At 40.6% G+C, this 19,172-nt stretch overlaps 1 pseudogene; it reads left to right on the top strand.

Annotated features, from left to right (window-relative positions):
- Window positions 1-3,192: 3,192 nt before the first annotated feature.
- Window positions 3,193-4,196, top strand: LOC120244019 (annotated as a pseudogene).
- Window positions 4,197-19,172: the final 14,976 nt, after the last annotated feature.

Here is a 19,172-nt window from a genome sequence, read left to right as displayed (position 1 = left end):
TCAAATTGCCACAGAAAGTACTGAACATTTACTCTTACTTTCAGTATTTAGCTCACCCTGGACCAGTAGTACACAGGTCATGCTTTGTGTACCACTAACTAGAAGATGAATGTGGGTGAACCAGTGTTCTGTGCTGTATCTCAAATCATCACAATTTGGGTGGCTTACAACAGCATATATTTATTATTTGGTGTTTCCAGGGGACAAGAGTCCTTGCATGGCTTAGCTTGGTCTTCAGCTCAGGCTCTCAGCAGGCTGTAATCAAGATGTCAACCAGGGCTGTAGACTCATCTGAGGCTCAGGGTCCTCTTCTAAGATCACAGGTTGATGGCAGAATTCAGTTCTTTGGGGCTATAGAACCACTGGCAACTTGCTTCTTCAGGGCCAGTGGGAGAATTTCTCATTAGGAAGGGCTCAGTCCCCTTTTTAAGTGATTTTCACCTCATTAGGTCAGACCCACCCAAGACAGTCTATCTCTTGATTGACTTATACTCTCCCAAATCCCTTCACCTTTGATAATATGTAACCTAATCATATAAATGACATCCGTCATATTAATAGGTCTTGCTGTATTCAAGGAGAGAGGAAGATACAGGGGATAGGAATCTTGGGTTCCATCTTAGAGCTCTTCCTACCACAATGGACTAAAAGTGGCACATCCTTTGTCTCTAGGACTCTTTCCCTCATGAAGAGAGAAAGGCCAGAGTATGACTCTAGAGAAGGGGCCACCCCATGTCCTAATTTCACTCTCCACAATAGTTTGGGATTAGAATTATGTCAGCATCCCCTTCAAAAGCCCAGAGGCCAATGCAGAAAAACACTGTTTCCAAGGACTGTTTGGTTGCTTTCCTTTCAATATTTCTTACTTCTCCATAATCATAGTAGTTGCTTATGGACAAGACAGGATTTTCACAGCTGCATAAAATCCATGTTTCATAATTCTGGAGTTGCCAAAAGTTGGTTGCTTAGAGACTAACATTATCAGTAAGAACTACAAAGCTCTGATTCCATCTCTACCAGAGGTTGAGAGAATTCATTCACCTGGGCTCCTCATTTATATCACTGTGCCTTCCTAGAGATTACTGCAGGATTAGCCTCTGAGCGTCATCTGATTCAACACATGGTAATACTGCTATACACACCAGGAGAGTCTGATGCAAAATGACTGGTTTATTAAACAGGAAGTTACACATTCAAGTGAATTTTGGCCTTCAATGTAATACTGTTAGAAGATCATACTCATACTAATGAGGTTCCCATTGCACAAAATGTTTTGGGAATTTCTCTCTGTAAAGAATCTTCAAAAGCCTGTGGCACACCCTATTTAATAATCTGGGAGTACCAAATCCATTGATAGTGAATTTTGGGGAAGAACCATGCCATTTGGATCCAAAGGTCATGATCAATTTGTCAGTGATCTGGCCGAATTATAAAAACAAGGTACATATAAAAGTGCTTTTTCCAAGTTGCTCAAACTATTTGTCAATACACATCCAAAGTATTAAGTGCAATGGCCAAATTATTGTGAATAAGACCATAGCCTGCCAAAGTGACTTTGAAAAACTTGTGACTACTGCTTTATAAATGATAAAGGGGCTATCACATACATATCTATGAAATAGACACTGGAAATACTGTTAGGACTAACTGCCATTAAATTAAAGAAATTGAGGCTACAGAAGGTGTTTTCAGAGATCTCACAGCTGGTAAATAGTAGAATCAAGATTCAAGTTCAAATCTTCAAACCTCAAATCCAGGGGTCTTACCATTAAACCAGGAAGGTAATCATACAGCCTGTGTGTTCCACTGTCCCCAGCCATGCTCATGGCAGATCTTGCTAGTAGATGAAAGCACTCTTTCCTACTGAGCCAGATCCAGCTCTTTGGGGCACCAAACCAATGAATTGGTGTTGATACTCAACTTATTTGCCCTTCTGCATTATATACCCTGTTAAAGAGGACAGCCCTCATTTGAATGTACAGTTTCTGGTATGTTTGTCTAAAAATTAGCCACATAATACGTCAGTTAGTCTTTGGCTCTTGGTATTTGTTTCAGGCCCTGAAACCTTACATTTCTCTGTAGAGACTCTCAAGAATTCCACCAGCCCACCAACACAAATGAACAGATCTATGAAGATCTTGTTTCCCCAAGTTGTCTATGTCTCCAGTTGGCTTACTGAAGAGCCACATCCCAGCATGAAATCAATGCCATCTGAAATGAAGCAACTACATGGCTTTCAACAATTTTAGGCTATTTCCATGTGTGCCCATTTGTTTAAATTAGGTTGTTTTGTTTTTAAATTTGGGCTTAGTAAAGCAATCTGATAACTTTGTTGATGGTCTTACTTAGGTCTCAATTAATGCTGATTTGCATTTTCCAACTGCCAACTAGTTATTGACTTTAGGCTTTTAACAAATGAGAGATTTTCAAAGGGTGCCTGGGGACTCCTGCATCAGACCAATCTGGAGAATTTTTAGTACCCTAGATATTGTCTGGTGTCTGATAGCATTTCTTAGGAATATGAATTTTTAACAAGTTCCCTGGATTATTTAAGATTCTTTAGGAACTACTGCAGGTTCTACTTCCCACTAAAATGTAGACAATTATGAAAGACTGTTGCTCTTGCCAAGGGAAAATTTATATCTATATCTACATCTATATCTGTGTCTTTAGTTCTTTAAAGCTTGTGCATAGTGAAGAGCTCTGGACACAAAGAACGGTAAAAGAATTAAATTCCTCAGAATACTGGACACAGGGAGGGGGAAAAGCATTGGAAAATTTGAAGATAAGCCAATATAAACAATCCAAAGAGAAGCACAGAGAAATTTAAAAAATACTAAAAACAAAAATATTAGAAACTCAGGGGACTATATCAAATAGTCTTATGTGCATAGAATTGGAACCCCAGAAAGCAAGAAGAAAGAAAACTGGACAAAAGAAATATTTGAAGATAAAATAGTGAAGAATTTTCCAAATTGATAAAATATATTAAACTGCATATGCAAGAAACTCAGCAAACCACAAGCAGGATGAATAGAAAGAAGATCACATCTAGGCACATCATAGCCACTGAAAATCAAAGATAGAAGACAAATTCTTTAAAAATAGGCAGAGGGGAATCTAGATGGCCAGGCCAGATGCTGTTGCTCTTACTATTACTCTGAAGTGAACGAAGGACTGGAACCCCTCATCATGTTGAAGCTGAGCTAGGCCACTCAGGCTCTCAGGAAGCCCAAGGCTAGCACCATGATCCAGACTATCATGTGGGCAGCCCAGACCATGTCCAGACCCCCATGAGGCCCATCCTATGTCAGAGTGGTGTCTCTATCAACCGGTTCTGCAAGAAGTTCAACAAGATGACAAAGGGAATTGGGGCACCTGGGTGGCTCAGTCAGTTAAGCATCTGACTTCTGCTAAGCTCATGATCTCACAGCTTGTGAGTTCGAGCCCTGCGTCGGGCTCTGTGCTGACAGCTCAGAGCCTGGAGCCTGCTTCAGATTCTGTGTCTCCCTCTCTCTCTGCCCCTCCCCAACCTACACTCTGTCTCTCTCTCTTCTTCAAAAATAAATAAGCATTTTTTAAAAAAGATGACAAAGGGCATCAAAGAAGGCATTCCTGGGGCACCTAAGTGGCTTAGTTGGTTGAGCATCAGATTTTGGCTCAGGTCATGCTCTCAGTTTGTGAGTTCAAGCCCCACATCGGGGTCTCTGCTGTCAGCACAGTGCTGGCTTCAGATCCTCTGTCTCCCCCTTTCTCTGCCCCTTCTCTGCTTGTGCTCTCTCTCTCTCTCAAAAATAAATACGCATTAAAAAAAGAAGAAGGTATTCTTTTGCCCACCAAGAGTTTTGTGAAGCCAGACAGGACATTTGAAATCAAAACTGGACACTCACTTTTTTGTACTTTCTGAAGGCAGCTGCCGGGATTGAGAAGGAATGCCCAGCAGACAGGGGTAAGGGTGGCAGGCTTGGAGTATGTGTACGAGATCACCCGAATTAAAGCACAGGATGATGCCTTTGCCTTGCAGGATGTGCCCCTGTTCTCTATTGTTCACTGGCGCTTCCCATTCCCTGGGCCTTCGTGTGGCAAAGGGCCTCAGTTCAGAAGAGTCAGCAGCTTTCCCGAAGAAGGGGGCCACATTTCTTGCTGCTCAGAAAGTAACAGACTTGGCAGCCCAGGCAGAAGCTGACAAGAAGTGACCCCTGTCCCTCACACTCCAGGATTTTGAAGGGAGAAGTCAGAAAGGAAGCCAGTTGGAACAGTTGTGCCAAAGGGGAGGAAGGGAGGTGACACTGACATAATTATTAGTTCCCTGACTTTAAATTATTTATGTCTAAATGTATAGCAGTATCAAAGGACCAGACCTAAAGAAACACACTTTGTCATCCTTTTGTCATTCCCCGAAAAAAAAACCAGAGGGGAAAAGAGACAATTTATTTGGGAGGGGGAATTGGAAGGAAAAACACACATGACAGCTGACTTACATTCAGAAATAACAGAATCTGGAAAATAATGGAATACCACCATTGAAGTGCCAAACGAAAAAAAAATCACAAATAAAATGATAACAAATATCCAAAAAAGCAAATAATAAATAACAAAAAGATTTAAAAGTATCAACCTAGAATTATACATCCTATTAAAATATACTTCAAAGTAAGGGAGGAAATAAAGACATTTTCAAACAAATAAGATCTGAGAGAGTGTGTTATTAACAGGTCTAAAGTATTATAAATGGGTCATTTCGTTTACATCACTACAATATCTAGAGACTTTTGGGAATTAAAGGGAAGGTATGCCAGATGGAAACCTGAATCTACAGGAAAGAATGGAAAGCACTGGAAAAAAGTAAATACGTCAGTAAATAGGAAAGACTATTTTTCATTTTTTGAATCTTTAAAAGATGCTTGAATGTTAAGATAAAAATAATAGCAAGCATTGTGGGATTTATAAGTAAAACACATAACAAAATATTGCTAAGGAATGAAGGGGTAAAATGGAATAAAAGTGTTTTAGGACTAATATTTTGTCCCTGAAGTGCTATAATATTTATTTAACATAGACAAAGATATATTAAAGTTGCATATTGAGATCACTAGAGTCATAATTCAAAAAAATAAAGTTACAGCTAAAAGTTAGTAGAGGAGATAAAAGGACTATAAAAACAATAATCAGTCTAAGAGAAGGTGAGAAAGAAGAAACAAAGAATATGGGGTACAAATAGAAAGATGACTTATCTCTGCTGACGTGAGCTTTGATCACCTGGCTGGGGTCGTGTTTGTCAGGTTTCTGCACTGTAAGCTTTCTCTCTTCTTCCCATATTCCACCCTGGACTCTCTGAAAGGAAGTCATCATATGTAGTCCACATTTAAGGGGTAAGGAGGTATGTTCCATTGCCTTAAGTGTGGAGTAGCTACACAAATTATTTTGAATTCTTCTGCAGGGAAAATTTGTCTCTTCTTCCCTATTTATTTATCAATCAATTATTCATATTAGTATGGATTCACAGGTATTTATTTATACTTTAGGTTATAATCTGATACTAAGATTGGTCTTATTGCTCATATTGTTCTAGCTTTGGTCACTGGGAGCCTTTTCAGTTGGTTCCTATGTCCCTTTGACATACTCCCCATCTTTTTATTGCTCATTGGTTTGTTTTAGTACTCCCTTACTTTCTCGCACTATAGACTCCTCTTGTATATTACCTGCCCAGGGCTAGAATCAGCCATTTCTCCAAGGAGCCATGGTTCCTTCCATTGGAGAAAGGTTATAGAAACCACAGTCTGGGTGGTGGGTGTGCTTGTTGCTATTGGGATGTTGTTGCTTCTAAGTCCTCTTAGCTGACAGAACAAGGAAACGTATGTGGTATGTATGCAGTATACTAACCTGTGTATTTACACACAGCTGCAAATTTTCTGCACATAACCATGTGTGCCTATATTAAGCTAAACATGAATTCATACTGATGTCTCTAATCCATACTGATATCATCCTGTATCACATGGATCATTCTAACCTTGCCTCCTTAAAAGCACCTCTTTTAAAATGTCATTTTCTCTTCTGGTCACTTCCTCCATCTTTCCCCCAAATTCTCCTACTTAGAAATGTTTCACCTTATACATTTGCTCAATAAAATCACTCTCTAGCCCTGAAAAGTCTGCTTAGACATGTAAAATGTCGAAGATCTACACAGCAAAACATCCAAAAGTGCTGTGTTAGCTTTTGGCTCTACCATGTGCCTTCTGAATAAGTCTTTAGAGGCATAATTTAATTGCTCAGCACCTCAGTTGTCTGATCTGTAAAAAGGCATAATAGTGGACCTCTCAGTAGTTTGTTGTGAAGACCAAATATATAATGGGGTAAAAATAACTTTATAAAATAAAAGCACTGGGAACAGACATAGAATTATAGTAACTTTGGCCAAGCTTCTAACACCATATCTGACACCATAAGGAAGGAACAGACACCATCTTATTTAATCCTCAAACGGGATACCTTTTATTATCCCCATTTAACTAATAAGGAAACTGAAATATTAAGGACTCAGTAGTAGTAGTGATAATAAATTGTAGCACTTCCTGAGGACTACTGTTCCAAGTGCTTTACATGTATTAATTCATCTAATCTTTTATTTATCTATTTTTGAGAGAGAGTGTACATGGAGTAGGAGCAGAGAGAGAGAATCTCAAGCAGACTCCGCACCACCAGCGTGGAGCCTGACGCAGGGCTCCAACTCATGAACTGTGAGGTTATGACCTGAGCTGAAATCAAGATTCGGACAACAACCCATTTAACCAACTGAGCTATCCAGGCATCCCTAATTCATTTAATATTCACAACAACCTAATAAAGCAATTTTCTATTAGTCCCATGTTACAGAAAAAGAAACTGAAGCCCATAAAGGATCTCAAACCTACAGGATTGACATTAGAACCCAGTTCCTTCTCTCCCTCTCACCTTCTCTTAGCTAGTAAATGAAAATGGCTCTACCATTACTCATTCTTTTGAAAAAAATTTGAGAACCAATGTGTTCATTGGTTTAGGCCCTGCTGATCCAATAGGAAACAACACAAAATTCAGGCTCTTGTGATGCTTCTACTACACAAATATAAGGCAGTGTTATTGTGTGAAGGTGGAAAATGTATGTTTCTATGCAGAGTAGCCTCTTTCGTTTATGACCACTTTTGAGAAGACATTTTGTTCTCAGGCATTGTACTAATAGTAATGTATGGAGCACAGTATGGTTTTTACTTGATTTGCTGTTGTCTTACCTCAGAAGTCGGGAAACGGTGATTGCCGGTGGGTGAGGTGACTCCTCAAGAACTAGAGTTGTTCCATTCACAATTACACATCTCTTCCTTATTTTTACAGCACCTCTCAGCCTTTTCAACCTTAACTGTCCTCAGTCGCACTGCTTTTGCACCTCCTCACTGAGAAGAGTTAGTCTCCAGGACTCCTTGATCAATATGTACTTGTCCAGTGGCTCCTGGGTGACTCCGTTGGTTAAGCATCTGACTCTTGACCTCAGCATAGGTCATGATCTCATAGCGGTGAAATTGGGCTCCACACTGGGCTTGGAAACTGCTTACGACTCTCTCTCCCTCTCCCTCTGCCCTTCCCCTGCTCATGTGTGTACGTCTCTGTCAAAAAAAAAAAATCAATCAATAAAATAAAAAGAAAAGAAAATCAAGTTTTAAAATATATATCAAAATAATTAATATAATATGTAAATGCATACATACAAATATATATATTTATATACACATATATATTTATTCAGCCAAGGCTGGGGCTAAACATAACACAAGACACTGTTGTGACTGGATGTGATGCTCTGAACTGCTGCTGGATGAAGCCAACACAGAAATGGAGAAATCCAGAAAGCCACAGAGAAGTGGGGCCAGTGACCCCGTGTGCATTTAGGGGAGCATGCCTACTTTAGGGCTTGTTCTGCAAGAGACGAATCCCCTCAGGGTTTAAGCTGGCCTCAGTTGGGTCTTTGGTTACTTGCAGCTGAAAGCATCCTCACCAAGACAGCATCGCAAAGGCCTCTTTGTTATTAAGAACATATATGCCTGGGAATCTTCCCTATAAACCACCCCATTTCCCAGAGGTACTAGCCAAGGAATTCTCCCACAAACCAATGAAATTCTCAATCTTTGTGGTCAAATGCCCTCTTTCTGCCCCCTTCTTTTCCTTAGCTTTATTCCCTTAGACAACTACTCAAAGACACTTGGTACATTGAAATCACTCTAGCATCACCAAAAGCTATGTGATGCTGATTGGAGACACTTGAAGAGAAACAATGCTTTGAACTAAAGCATGTTTCCTAGTGTTATTGAACAACACAAAAATAGGACCTACTTAGCCATCTACCCCCACTGTGTTATTCATCGTGTGGCAGCTTTGGTGAGTGCCAAAGTGCCTTTGGGGGTCTCCCCAGTGCGTCTTTCCTTTCCATTCCTTTCCTTGATTGCATTCAAAAGAACTAAAAACAAACAAGGCATTTAATTACTAAGGCTTATTCATTATTTTGTTCAAAGCCTAAAAGCTTGAAAGAATCAGAACAATTCGTTTTCTGAATTCGCTCATCACAGTTTCCAAAACGGCCAACATGAGCCAATCCTTAGTACTTGTTGAGAATGTTCTTTCACTGTAGTGAATGAGCCTTAGTACCCTTGGACCAGTGTCACAAGATGAGCCTGGAGGCTGGGTCCAGTAATTAAGTCTTTTTCAAAAGCTGTGCGGATAAGACTGCTTGGGAGTTTGGAAGCAGCTTTACTCTAGGAAGGCGGATCAGTTCCAAATTAGCATAATGTTGACATTTCCTTTGTCTACAATAGAAAGACGATGTCTCTTGCTTTGTAAATTCCATAAATTATATTCATTTTTATCATTGTAGGTCCAGAAAAGTACAAAGAATATTAAAAGCAGCAGCTATAAAGTAACCATAGTGATTTAACAGATGCAATATTTTGCCATATTTCTGTCACATATAAATATAATGATGGATATCTCTATTTGGTTTTTTTTAATGTTTTATTTATTTCTGAGAGAGAGAGAGACAGCATGAGCAGGGGAGGGTCAGAGAGAGAGGGAGACACAGAATCTGAGCTGGCTCCAGGCTCTGAGCTGTCAGCACAGAGCCCGATGCGGGGCTCAAATCCATGAAACGTGAGATCATGACCAGAGCCGAAGTCGGACGCTTAACCAACTGAGCCTCCCAGGTGCCCCTGGATATCTCTATTTGGAATAAATTATTAAGTTAAACCAACAGTCCGGTTTCTATTTTCTCTTTAAGGGACACTTAAAATTAAACCTTTCACTTCTGAGCATTTTGCAACCATGATTTCAAAACAGAAGAGACAGTTTCCAGAATAGACCATAAATATTTCCAATAGGACTTCAGTGAGCTTTGCTACTGCCTGGAGGTGGGCTCTGACTGGCGAGGGGGTCTGTGTGGATATTAATATGGGACATTTAGGAAAGATAAAAGTCCTGTAAGCAGGAGAGTGGCTAGATCTGAAGGTCATGAGCTTTAGGGAGACGGAAGGTCTAAAGTCACTTTTACTTCATTGATTTCCTTTAATGCAAACATATTCTGAAATTTCATTTTATAAATGTCTTCATTTTAAATAAAATCATTATGCGATTTGAATTGCAGAAGTGTAGAAACTACGCTCCGATCTGTCCCCCTATTTAGTTAACACACACTGTCACATCTTACCATTACAGGACTTAAATGACTTCCCTTTCTTCCAAATAAGAACATAATAAAGTTTCCCCTCAGCTCCCATGCCAGCCATATCAGCCTGGAATTTCTTTTTAGAGCATTTACAGATTTTTGTAGCTTTTCCCTGGTTTACAACCCTCTTAGAATAAAAGCAGAGTTCAAAACAGGGTTAAACACAATATGTTGACAGATATAGACACACTTAACAAGAGCCGTCTCAGGAACAGTCTACATTCCCAGGCAGGAAGAAAGCAAACAATTACTTGTCGATCGTATTTTTTTTATTTGTTTAAAAAAATTTTTAATGTTTATTTCTTTTTTTTAATTTTTTTAAATGTTTTTATTTATTTTTGAGAGAGAGAAAGAGAAAGAGAGAGAGAACTAGTTGGGGGGGTGGGGGGGAGAAAGAGAAAGAGGGAGACACAGAATCCAAAGCAGGCTCCAGGCTCTGAGCTGTCAGCACAGAGCCTGATGTGGGGCTCGAACTCACGAACCGTGAGATCCTGACCTGAGCCGAAGTCAGATCCTCAACCGACTGAGCCACCCAGGCACCCCTGCTGATCTCACTTTACAGTAAAATCATGTCTTTTTCTTAAATATTATGTTTAAGCATCATATTTTGGTGAAGCTTTAAAAAGTAAAAAAATCAAGTTCTGGAAATAGATAGTCATGACAGTTACACAACACTATGTATGTACTTAATGCCACTGTATCATACACTTGAATATGATTAAAATGGTAAATGTTATGTTTTACAACAATAACAAATTTTTAAAATTAGGAATCATAAAATATTTAAAGAATAGCTGAATAATAGGTCAAATAAAAGTGTAAAAATCTAACCTCTCTTCATGATTTCTGGGCAAACGGAAAGACTTCCCAAGTTGACAAGATACAGGTTCGGGTAGAGTTTATAAGTATCATCTGCAATTCTATTTCTTACACATTCTGTGGATTGAAGTCTATTCATACTTTTAGCTTTCTAAACCAGGAGAAGAGCAGCATATCTTACAATTAAAACTACAAGCAATTCCAAATTTAAAATATGGTTTCATTCGGCTTTTGGACAGCATCCTCTCTGCTGTTTTCTTCTATCTGCATAGCCCCAGTCACAGTCATCTGGTCACCCAAGCTCCTTTGGCGTTACTTGACATTTTAAAAATTACAGTTTTAATCTGTGTTAGGTCATACTTGTTTACCTTGTTGCGTCTCTTCTATGGGCACCTTGTGTAAATCAGATTACCGTGGAAAAGCCCTAACAAAGCTGTCTATGGATTTCGTTAAACATTTAGCATCTGTTTCCCAAAACCCACCAGTAAAGGACTCGAGAAAGGTAATAAGGTGACCAGGTTCATTTTATTATAATGACCTGTCACCTGGGAAATATGCACCTTGTGTGCCCCAGAAATATCTGACAATAACCAAATAGAAAAACAAGCCTTTAGAATTTCTCCCTGACATGGCCTTAGTTTATAACCAGCCAGTATATGATGAAAGTTTATGCTCCTTTTGCACATAAGTTATTTTTCCAACTGAAAATTGTTCCCAGCTGTTCTGCCCCAGATGTGTTGGCAGCTGGTGCCGTGAGGGCCATTTTACAGGTGATGAAGCCCTCAGACAATAAAGTTTACACAACTTGTATACAGCCGGCCTCCAATACAAGGTTGGACTTCTAACACCACCGCCACCCCCACTCCCCAAAAAAGGCAATGGTTTCCTGGCACTTCACTTGGGGCTCAGTTAAGAGTGAATTTCAGTGTTACAGACCCAAACTTATGTAGGTCCTGGGCTTACAAAGCGAGAATAAGATAAATGACCTAGCTTTCCCCTTCTCCTCAAGAAAATAGCCTGCTATACCTAAAAAATAGCTTCAGACACATAAGATCATCAGAAATTGTCCCTGGGATTTGGCCCCCAGAAGAGGTAAGTCATGATATCTGAACGCACCCACTGAATCGCCATTCATCTTTAGCTTTACAGTGTCCTGTTCTAGACTGTACCAACCTCACTCTTCCCTTCACGTTAAATGAAAGGTCATTTTTCTGATGTAGAAATGGTTGGTAAAATTAGAGCAATAGTTGTCTCATCAGGAAGCCATAGAATAACCAAAGCAGTCAATGATAATCAGGGTGGCTACATGCCCAGGTTTTCCTAGGAGGGTGCCAGGCAGTCTAACATGTATCAGATGCTTCATTTAAAAGAATTTTTTTAATGTTTATTTTTGAGACAGGGGAAGAGGCAGAGAGAGAGGGAGACACAGAATCTGAAGCAGGCTCTAGGCTCTGAGCTGTCAGCACAGAGCCTGATGTGACGCAGGGCTCAAACCCACGAACTACAAGATCATGACCTGGGCCAAAGTCTGATGCTTAACCAACTGAGCCACCCAGGCACCCCAGATGCTTCATTTTAAAACACATTATTAATAGTACTGGCATTAAACACACTGGATGGGCTTAGTAGACCTGCACTAGGCATTCTCAGCCTCTGCCAGTCCTATAAATTTTTTTTTAATTTTTTTTTAATGTTTTATTTAGTTTTGAGAGAGACCAAACATGAGCAGAGGAGAGGCAGAGACAGGGAGACACAGAATCCAAAGCAGGCTCCAGGCTCTAAACTATCAGCACAGAGCCCAACGTGGGACTTGAACTCACAAACTGTGAGATCATGCATGACCTGAGCTGAAGTTGGATGATTAACCGACTGAGCCACCCAGGGACCCCAGCCTCTGCCAGTCTTGAACAGTAGTGTTGAGCCACAAGTGTGAAAAACTGAGTTCTCACTTTTTTTCCTGGTAAAATCTGAAAGATGATGGCAATACCCATTTCTCTTTCCCTAACCATTTCCTGATAAAGTGCAACTAACACCCCATTTGAAGGACAGCGTGATAAAATGCAGGGCGCCCAGCGACCAGTTTCTAGGGACTCCGTGGTAGTGAGTGCCCCAGCTGCCCACCAGTCCTCACTGCTGTGGGCTGGGAGGTCCATGAAGCTGCCTGGCCACATAGCAGCAGGGTCAGTGGGAAATGTGCAAAAGCACATGACAGCTGTAACTGACACATGCAGGAAATGGAAACTGACCAGCCCCATCAGAGAGCATAGACTGTAGTTTGAAGACTCTTGTTTACAGTAGTTTTGTCATTAGTGTTCATGACTCTACAACCATTATTTATTACATTGTTGGATAACATCTTTTTCTTTTGCAATACACTCTTTGGGCAGCAATCAGCTTGAAAAGATTAAAGTGCATATTTAGGGGGAAATTCAAATGTTAAAGTTATAGAGCAATGAATAACCTGCATAAAACACTGACATCTTGATTCTACTGTGGGGATATCATCATGATACCACTGGCCGCATGAAAACCAGCAACCACAATTTTGCTGAAGAAACATCAGCTTTGACCTCAAAAGTTAATTGGATAAGTAGATGATGTGCAAAGATGGCAATCTAACACAAGCAGCTGCACAAGTGTGTTTTTATACCACTCCATGAAGCTTAGCTTTTATTGAGATGCAACGACCATTCTTCTAAACTCATTTCACTCATTTTCAATTCTACTGTTTCTCGTGCCTGATTGAACAATGAAGTATTAGCTGCTAATGCCTTTAGCAGAAGTTAAGCTATGTAGGGGCGCCTGGGTGGCTCAGTCCGTTAAGCATACGACTTTGGCTCAGGTCATGATCTCACGGTTCGTGGGTTTGAGCCCTGCTTTGGGCTCTGTGCTGACAGCTAGCTCGGATTCTGGAGCCTGGAGCCTGCTTCAGATTCTGTATCTCCCCCTCTCTCTGAACCTCCCCTGCTCATGCTGTGTCTCTCTCTCTCTCAGAAATAAAAACATTAAAAAAAAAAAAAGAAAGAAAGAAAAAGAAGTTCGCTACATAAACAGTAAAATGACCCAAGCTTTCTATCAGAGTCATCAGCTACCTCACATGAGAAATCTGTTAATTCTAATAATGGTTCATATTAAAAAATAAGTAAATAAAACTAATCTATAAAATCAAATCTTTGGAAAGCTCATTCTGTCACAGGTGAAAAATCTGACATTATTCTGATTGCTATTCTAAATCCAGCTTAAGAGTTCATCAGTGAGGGGAACTTTGTTTTTGAGGTGACAAATTGTGATGGCTAGAATCCTGGTAGAAACAGTGTTCCCACTAACAGAAGAACCTGCAGAGCAGAAGTGTACTTGGACTGGGTAGTGGAACATATATAATTAGTGCTTTGGTCAAAACAGGCTGTGGTGGTCTACCAATGGAAATGGAAGCTAAGTGTCAAATTTTACACACAAACACACACACAATAACTAGATCACAAAGTTCTCCTTGATGCCTACCAAATGACAGGATATCTGAGTCTTTATGATAAACGATTTTCATAAAATCACCCTAAGCGTCTTACAATGCTCTGAATTTTGGGCTGCATTTTGTTCAAAATCATTTGGAAGTCTTCAAAGTATTGAGTAAATGGAAAATTTTTTTTAATTCAGCTTTTGAGCTTGAAGCTTTTGGAAAATTGCAATTATTAAAAACCAAGACAAACAAGCAGAACAGCTATATAATTTGTGGGACCTAGCACAAAAAAGAAAATGCTCATTAAAAATTTAAGAATTTGAGGGGGTGCCTGGGTGGCTCCATTGGGTAAGCGTTTCATTTCCGCTCAGGTCATGATCTCACGGTTCAGGAGTTCAAGCCCCACATTGGGCTCTGTGTTGACAGCTCAGAGCCTGGAGCCTGCTTTGGATTCTGTGTCTACCTCTCTCTCTCTCTGTCCCTCCCACCATTCACAGTCTGTCTCCCGCTCTCTCTTTCTCATACGTAAATAAACATTAAAAACTTTTAATAAAAAATTAAGAATTTTAGAATGGCCACAGAACAGTAAACCAAGTGTGGAGTCCTTCTGAGCACTGGCTTCTATGTGACTGCACAAGTCATTAGGCCATGAAGCCAGCTCTTCATACGGGAAGACTGAAATGTATCCTGCAAAAGTGGGGTGGGGGCCACAATGGGTGCTCTAATGAAGTATTTTGACATTCTATAATTGTGCGCTGGATGATCTCAACCTGTGAGAAGAATATTTTGATGGAGCTCCTATTTTTATTTGGATAAACTTAAATTCTGTCCCAGAATAGAATGTAATTGAGAAGGCCTACAATTTTGAATCATCTAAATTTGGTGAACCATTCAAAAAAATCATAGAGACAACCTACTCAACAAGTTGTATCATGAAAATATTTGTCAAGAAAAGGAATTCTGGATAAAGGCTAAAATTGCCTGAGCAAATATTTGGATTGAACTATTTACAGTTTTCCATATTTTAAAAAATTAGAATGGATAATAGCCTTTGTTCAGCAGAATTGCTCTTGGCTTACCTAGCACTTTAACAGTTGTAAAGAGAACATTTTCTCAATTAAATATACTATGATCTATAGAGAAGTCAATGTAAATATCAGCAATTTCAAATTCATTAAGCCTCAAATGCAGACATTTTTGTTAAGAAATTGGAAATCACAAAACTTTAAAACTACACTCTGCAAAGAAAATACCATGACAGGTAGGCTAAGAAATTGATTAAAATACCCAAATACATACCAAGAATAATTATTCTCTGGAAATAAAAATTTTTTTAATTTTTATTTTTAATTAATCTCTCCACCCAATGTGGGGCTGAAACCCAAGACCCCAAGATCAAGAGTCGTACACTCCACCAGCTGAGCCGGCCAGGTGCCCCTCTGCTGCAAAATCTTTTAGTGTTCAGCTCAATATAGAGAAAATATTAAAATTTGCTTTGATGCACACAGATATCTGTTCTTTCATTTCTTCAAGAGAATTTTGAATTTGAATAGAGTCCCTAAATACAACCAATAGGCTCACCAGTGTAAGACACCAATCTTTTGGGCAGTAAGTAAATCAGAAAAGTTATTATTCTAATTGTTTTTATGCCCCCCCCTTTGGTGCCAAGGTATTCTGATTTGATGATTTTATGCTGTTGTGATAACAACTTGTCATAACAATGGCCACTATGTATTAAGCATCGGGGTGAGCGATGGTTTGTAAGCATTAGCTAATCTGACCTATAAAACAAGCCTGTGACAGGTAGTGTGGGATCAACCAACTTACCTGCAGAGGAAACAGTGCTTTAAGGTGGTTTGGCCACTTCTGTACGGTCGTGTAGCTGGGAAAAGATCTGAGCCTTGGCCTCCTCTGACTCACAGATGGTGCGTGGCCAGCCATCCCTCAGATGAGTTCACCATAGATTCTAATTAAGAGGACAATTGCCCAGTGAGTTTCTAGAAACGAACCCAGATCTCTGATGTAACTATCAAAACATTGCCGCCTCTAATCATGACTAATTTGTGGAGCTCATCGCTGCTGATGAGTTCATACCTTCACTTTCTGGCACTGCTAATAAGGAATAACAGAAAAGGCCACTCAGGCTCCAACATTTGTTAATCACCGACTAGATATGTGCAAGGCCCTGTGAGGAACCAAAGGAGAATCAGATCTGGCTCCTCTTAGACCTCTCCCTCAATCCAGCGGAGGGGTGACATATGCCATTTAAGTCCCCTGGGGTGACAGGCCTTCACATGGCTCCGTCCTGAAGGGGCTCTCCGCTAGCAGGCTCTCCTCCCTCATTCTCGGACCCTCCAGGGCCCTGACCTGCTTCCACTCCTCTTCCTCCTCTGTGCTGAGTCGGCCACAGCTGTCTGCAAGCCCCTGGTTCAGAAAGAAGCAGAGAAAAAGAGAGACAGAGAGACAGAGACAGAGGCAGAGAGTGGTGGAGGACAGTGACCAGCAGGGTAGGGCTTACCCTTTCCCAGCTTGGGAGAGTGTGAGCACGTGCACACTTGTCACAGATGTGAAATTTTCTAGGTCTATCTCTACAGTGTGTTTGTGAAAACACTTCCCCTTAAATACCCAGCATGGATGTTAGAGGAAGACAAAAAAGTGTTTATCAAGTTTTCTGGTGACAAAATCCCCCTAATATATGAAAATTCTTCATGTTATCATTTCACCATTATTGTGTGCAGTGAGCTGTATCTTTATTGAAAAACAAAGGAAAAAAGTCACTTAGACAATTGGTCAAAACACTTTGCTCCAAGGAGACTTAACAGATTGGGAAAACCCCTGAAAATTCATTTCACTGGTTTAGCCTAAAATTTACGGAGTTGCACCAAATAGATGTGCTTTACCTTAACATACGTGATCTTTCCCTTCTAATAGGGGACATGATATCATGATGCTTATATAGACCAAAGCATACTAATCAAGTTCAGATATGATCTGGATCTTAATCCACATCTACTGAGGATTCAGAACTATATCGTGCTACTTTATTTCTGAGTGGCCGTGCAGAGAGAAAAGGCATGAAATGGAATCTTTCTAGCTGGTGACTCGATATCTCTTCTGTGGTACCCCCCATGGGCCTTACCTCAGCATCAGGCTTCCAGCTATGACTAAACAAATACAATTACTGTATGATATCACTGACAGCAACCTGTCCTTGGCAGGCTGAGCGGGAGTTCTTGAAAAGTCGTTAAAAGTCAGCCTCCAAAACCCGCTTCAAGGCAATCCTCACAGGGGGATTGTACAAGCGGTGGTTCTTTTGTGGGGAAGGAAAAGAGAATTTTAAGAAATTCCCTTTCACAGCTATAAAGGAGATTAAGATCTGTTGCTTTTCTCTCTCTCCCAAATTAGCTCTTCCTGAAAATGTAAACAGATCTTCTTCAATGGCTTAAAACAGAAAAGGAAACAGCTTTTCCTAGTTATCAAGCCATTCACATATGCCTGGGTCTAGTGTGGCTAACAGGTGGGGAGGGTGAAAAACCTAGACCTGTCCCCTCTTCTGATGTCCCCTTCCTCAGAGCCACAGCAATAGTGAGAAGAGTAGATGCTGTGAGGCACTGCCCAGAATCCCCCGCAGAGCTGGGTGACCGGTAGCTGTGTCCTTGGGCCCTACCTTCAGCTCTAGGGAGCCACCCGGCCAAGGCTACCCCCTCCCTCAGAGCAGCCCACATGCAGTGACTGGCCAACACAGGGGCGCGCAGGCCTGGCACCCCGGCTCTCTGGAGCTAGCCCCTCTTGTTACAAGCACACGGTAGTTCAATCTCTCCCTCTGCCCAGCCCCGTGTCGCAGCGAGCTCATCCATGGGACACCTGGGACGCTCCCCATAAACCACCTGCACACAGACCTCCACCTCAGGCTTCTGGAGAACCTGACCTGAGACACCAGCCATGGACAGAGCGCCTGTGACCGACACATCAGGTCCTTCACAGGCTCTGTGTCTAACCCATGCAGCACCTCCACCAAGTGGGTGTTATTAGCTTCATTCTATAGGACGTAAAACCAAGGCTCAGAGATACGGTGTGCCTTGCCTATAATCACACAGCAAGTGGGCCACAATTCAACAGTGATAGGCAGGCCTTCAACCTTCAGTTCCACATAGCTGACTACATGCGTGACCCCCATACTAGGCTCCAGTGGTTCCGATTATATTTTTATGGAGTGTAAGCCTCATTAAAATAAAAACTATATTTTAGGGGCACCTGGGTGGCTCAGTCGGTTGAGTGTCCAACTTCGGCTCAGATCATGATCTCGCTGTTAGAGGGTTCAAGTCCTGCATCGGGTTCTGTGCTGGCAGCTCAGAACCTAGAGCCTGTTTCAGATTCTGTGTCTCCCTCTCTCTCAGCCCCTCCCCCGCTCATGTTCTGTCTCTCTCTGTCTCAAAAATAAATAAACTATAAAAAAATAAAAAATAAAATAAAAACTATGTTTTAAAGATGAATAGAGAAAATAAATAAGTAATGTGTATAGTTTAGCTAATAGCCTTGCACTAATGTCAGCTTCCTGGTTTTGTAGACAGACTATGGTTACATAAGGCATTATCACTAGAAGCTGCGTGATGTGTATAGAGGAAACACACACTGTACTATTTCTTTTGTTTTTAATTTGTTTATTTACTTATTTTGAGAGAACGTGAGTCTAAAACTATTTCAAAATAATATTCTTAAAGATTTCTTTTTTTATATTTCTTTTTTTTTATTTTTGAGAGAGGGAGACAGAGAGAAACAGAGCATGAGCAGGGAAGGGGCAGAGAGCGAAGGAGATACGGAATCTGAAGACAGGCTCCAGGCTCTGAGCTGCCAGCACAGGGTGCGACGCAGGGCTCGAACTCACCAAAAAATGGGTGAGGCATAAGAGAGTCTGAGGTTTTAAGAAAAATGCCCCTCATTCATTCCTGGGTTACAGGGCTGGTTCAACATTCGCAAATCAATCAATGTGATACATCACATCAATAAAAGAAAAGATAAAAACCATATGATCCTGTCAATAGATGCAGAAAAAGCATTTGACAAAATACAGCATCCCTTCTTAATAAAGACTCTCGAGAAAGTTGGGATAGAAGGAACCTACTTAAACATCATCAAAGCCATCTATGAGAAGCC

Source organism: Hyaena hyaena, unplaced genomic scaffold (genome assembly GCF_003009895.1).
Source record: "Hyaena hyaena isolate Hyena2069 unplaced genomic scaffold, ASM300989v1 scaffold_362, whole genome shotgun sequence".
Taxonomy (NCBI): Eukaryota; Metazoa; Chordata; class Mammalia; order Carnivora; family Hyaenidae; genus Hyaena; species Hyaena hyaena.
This window is presented reverse-complemented; position numbering and strand designations above follow the sequence as displayed.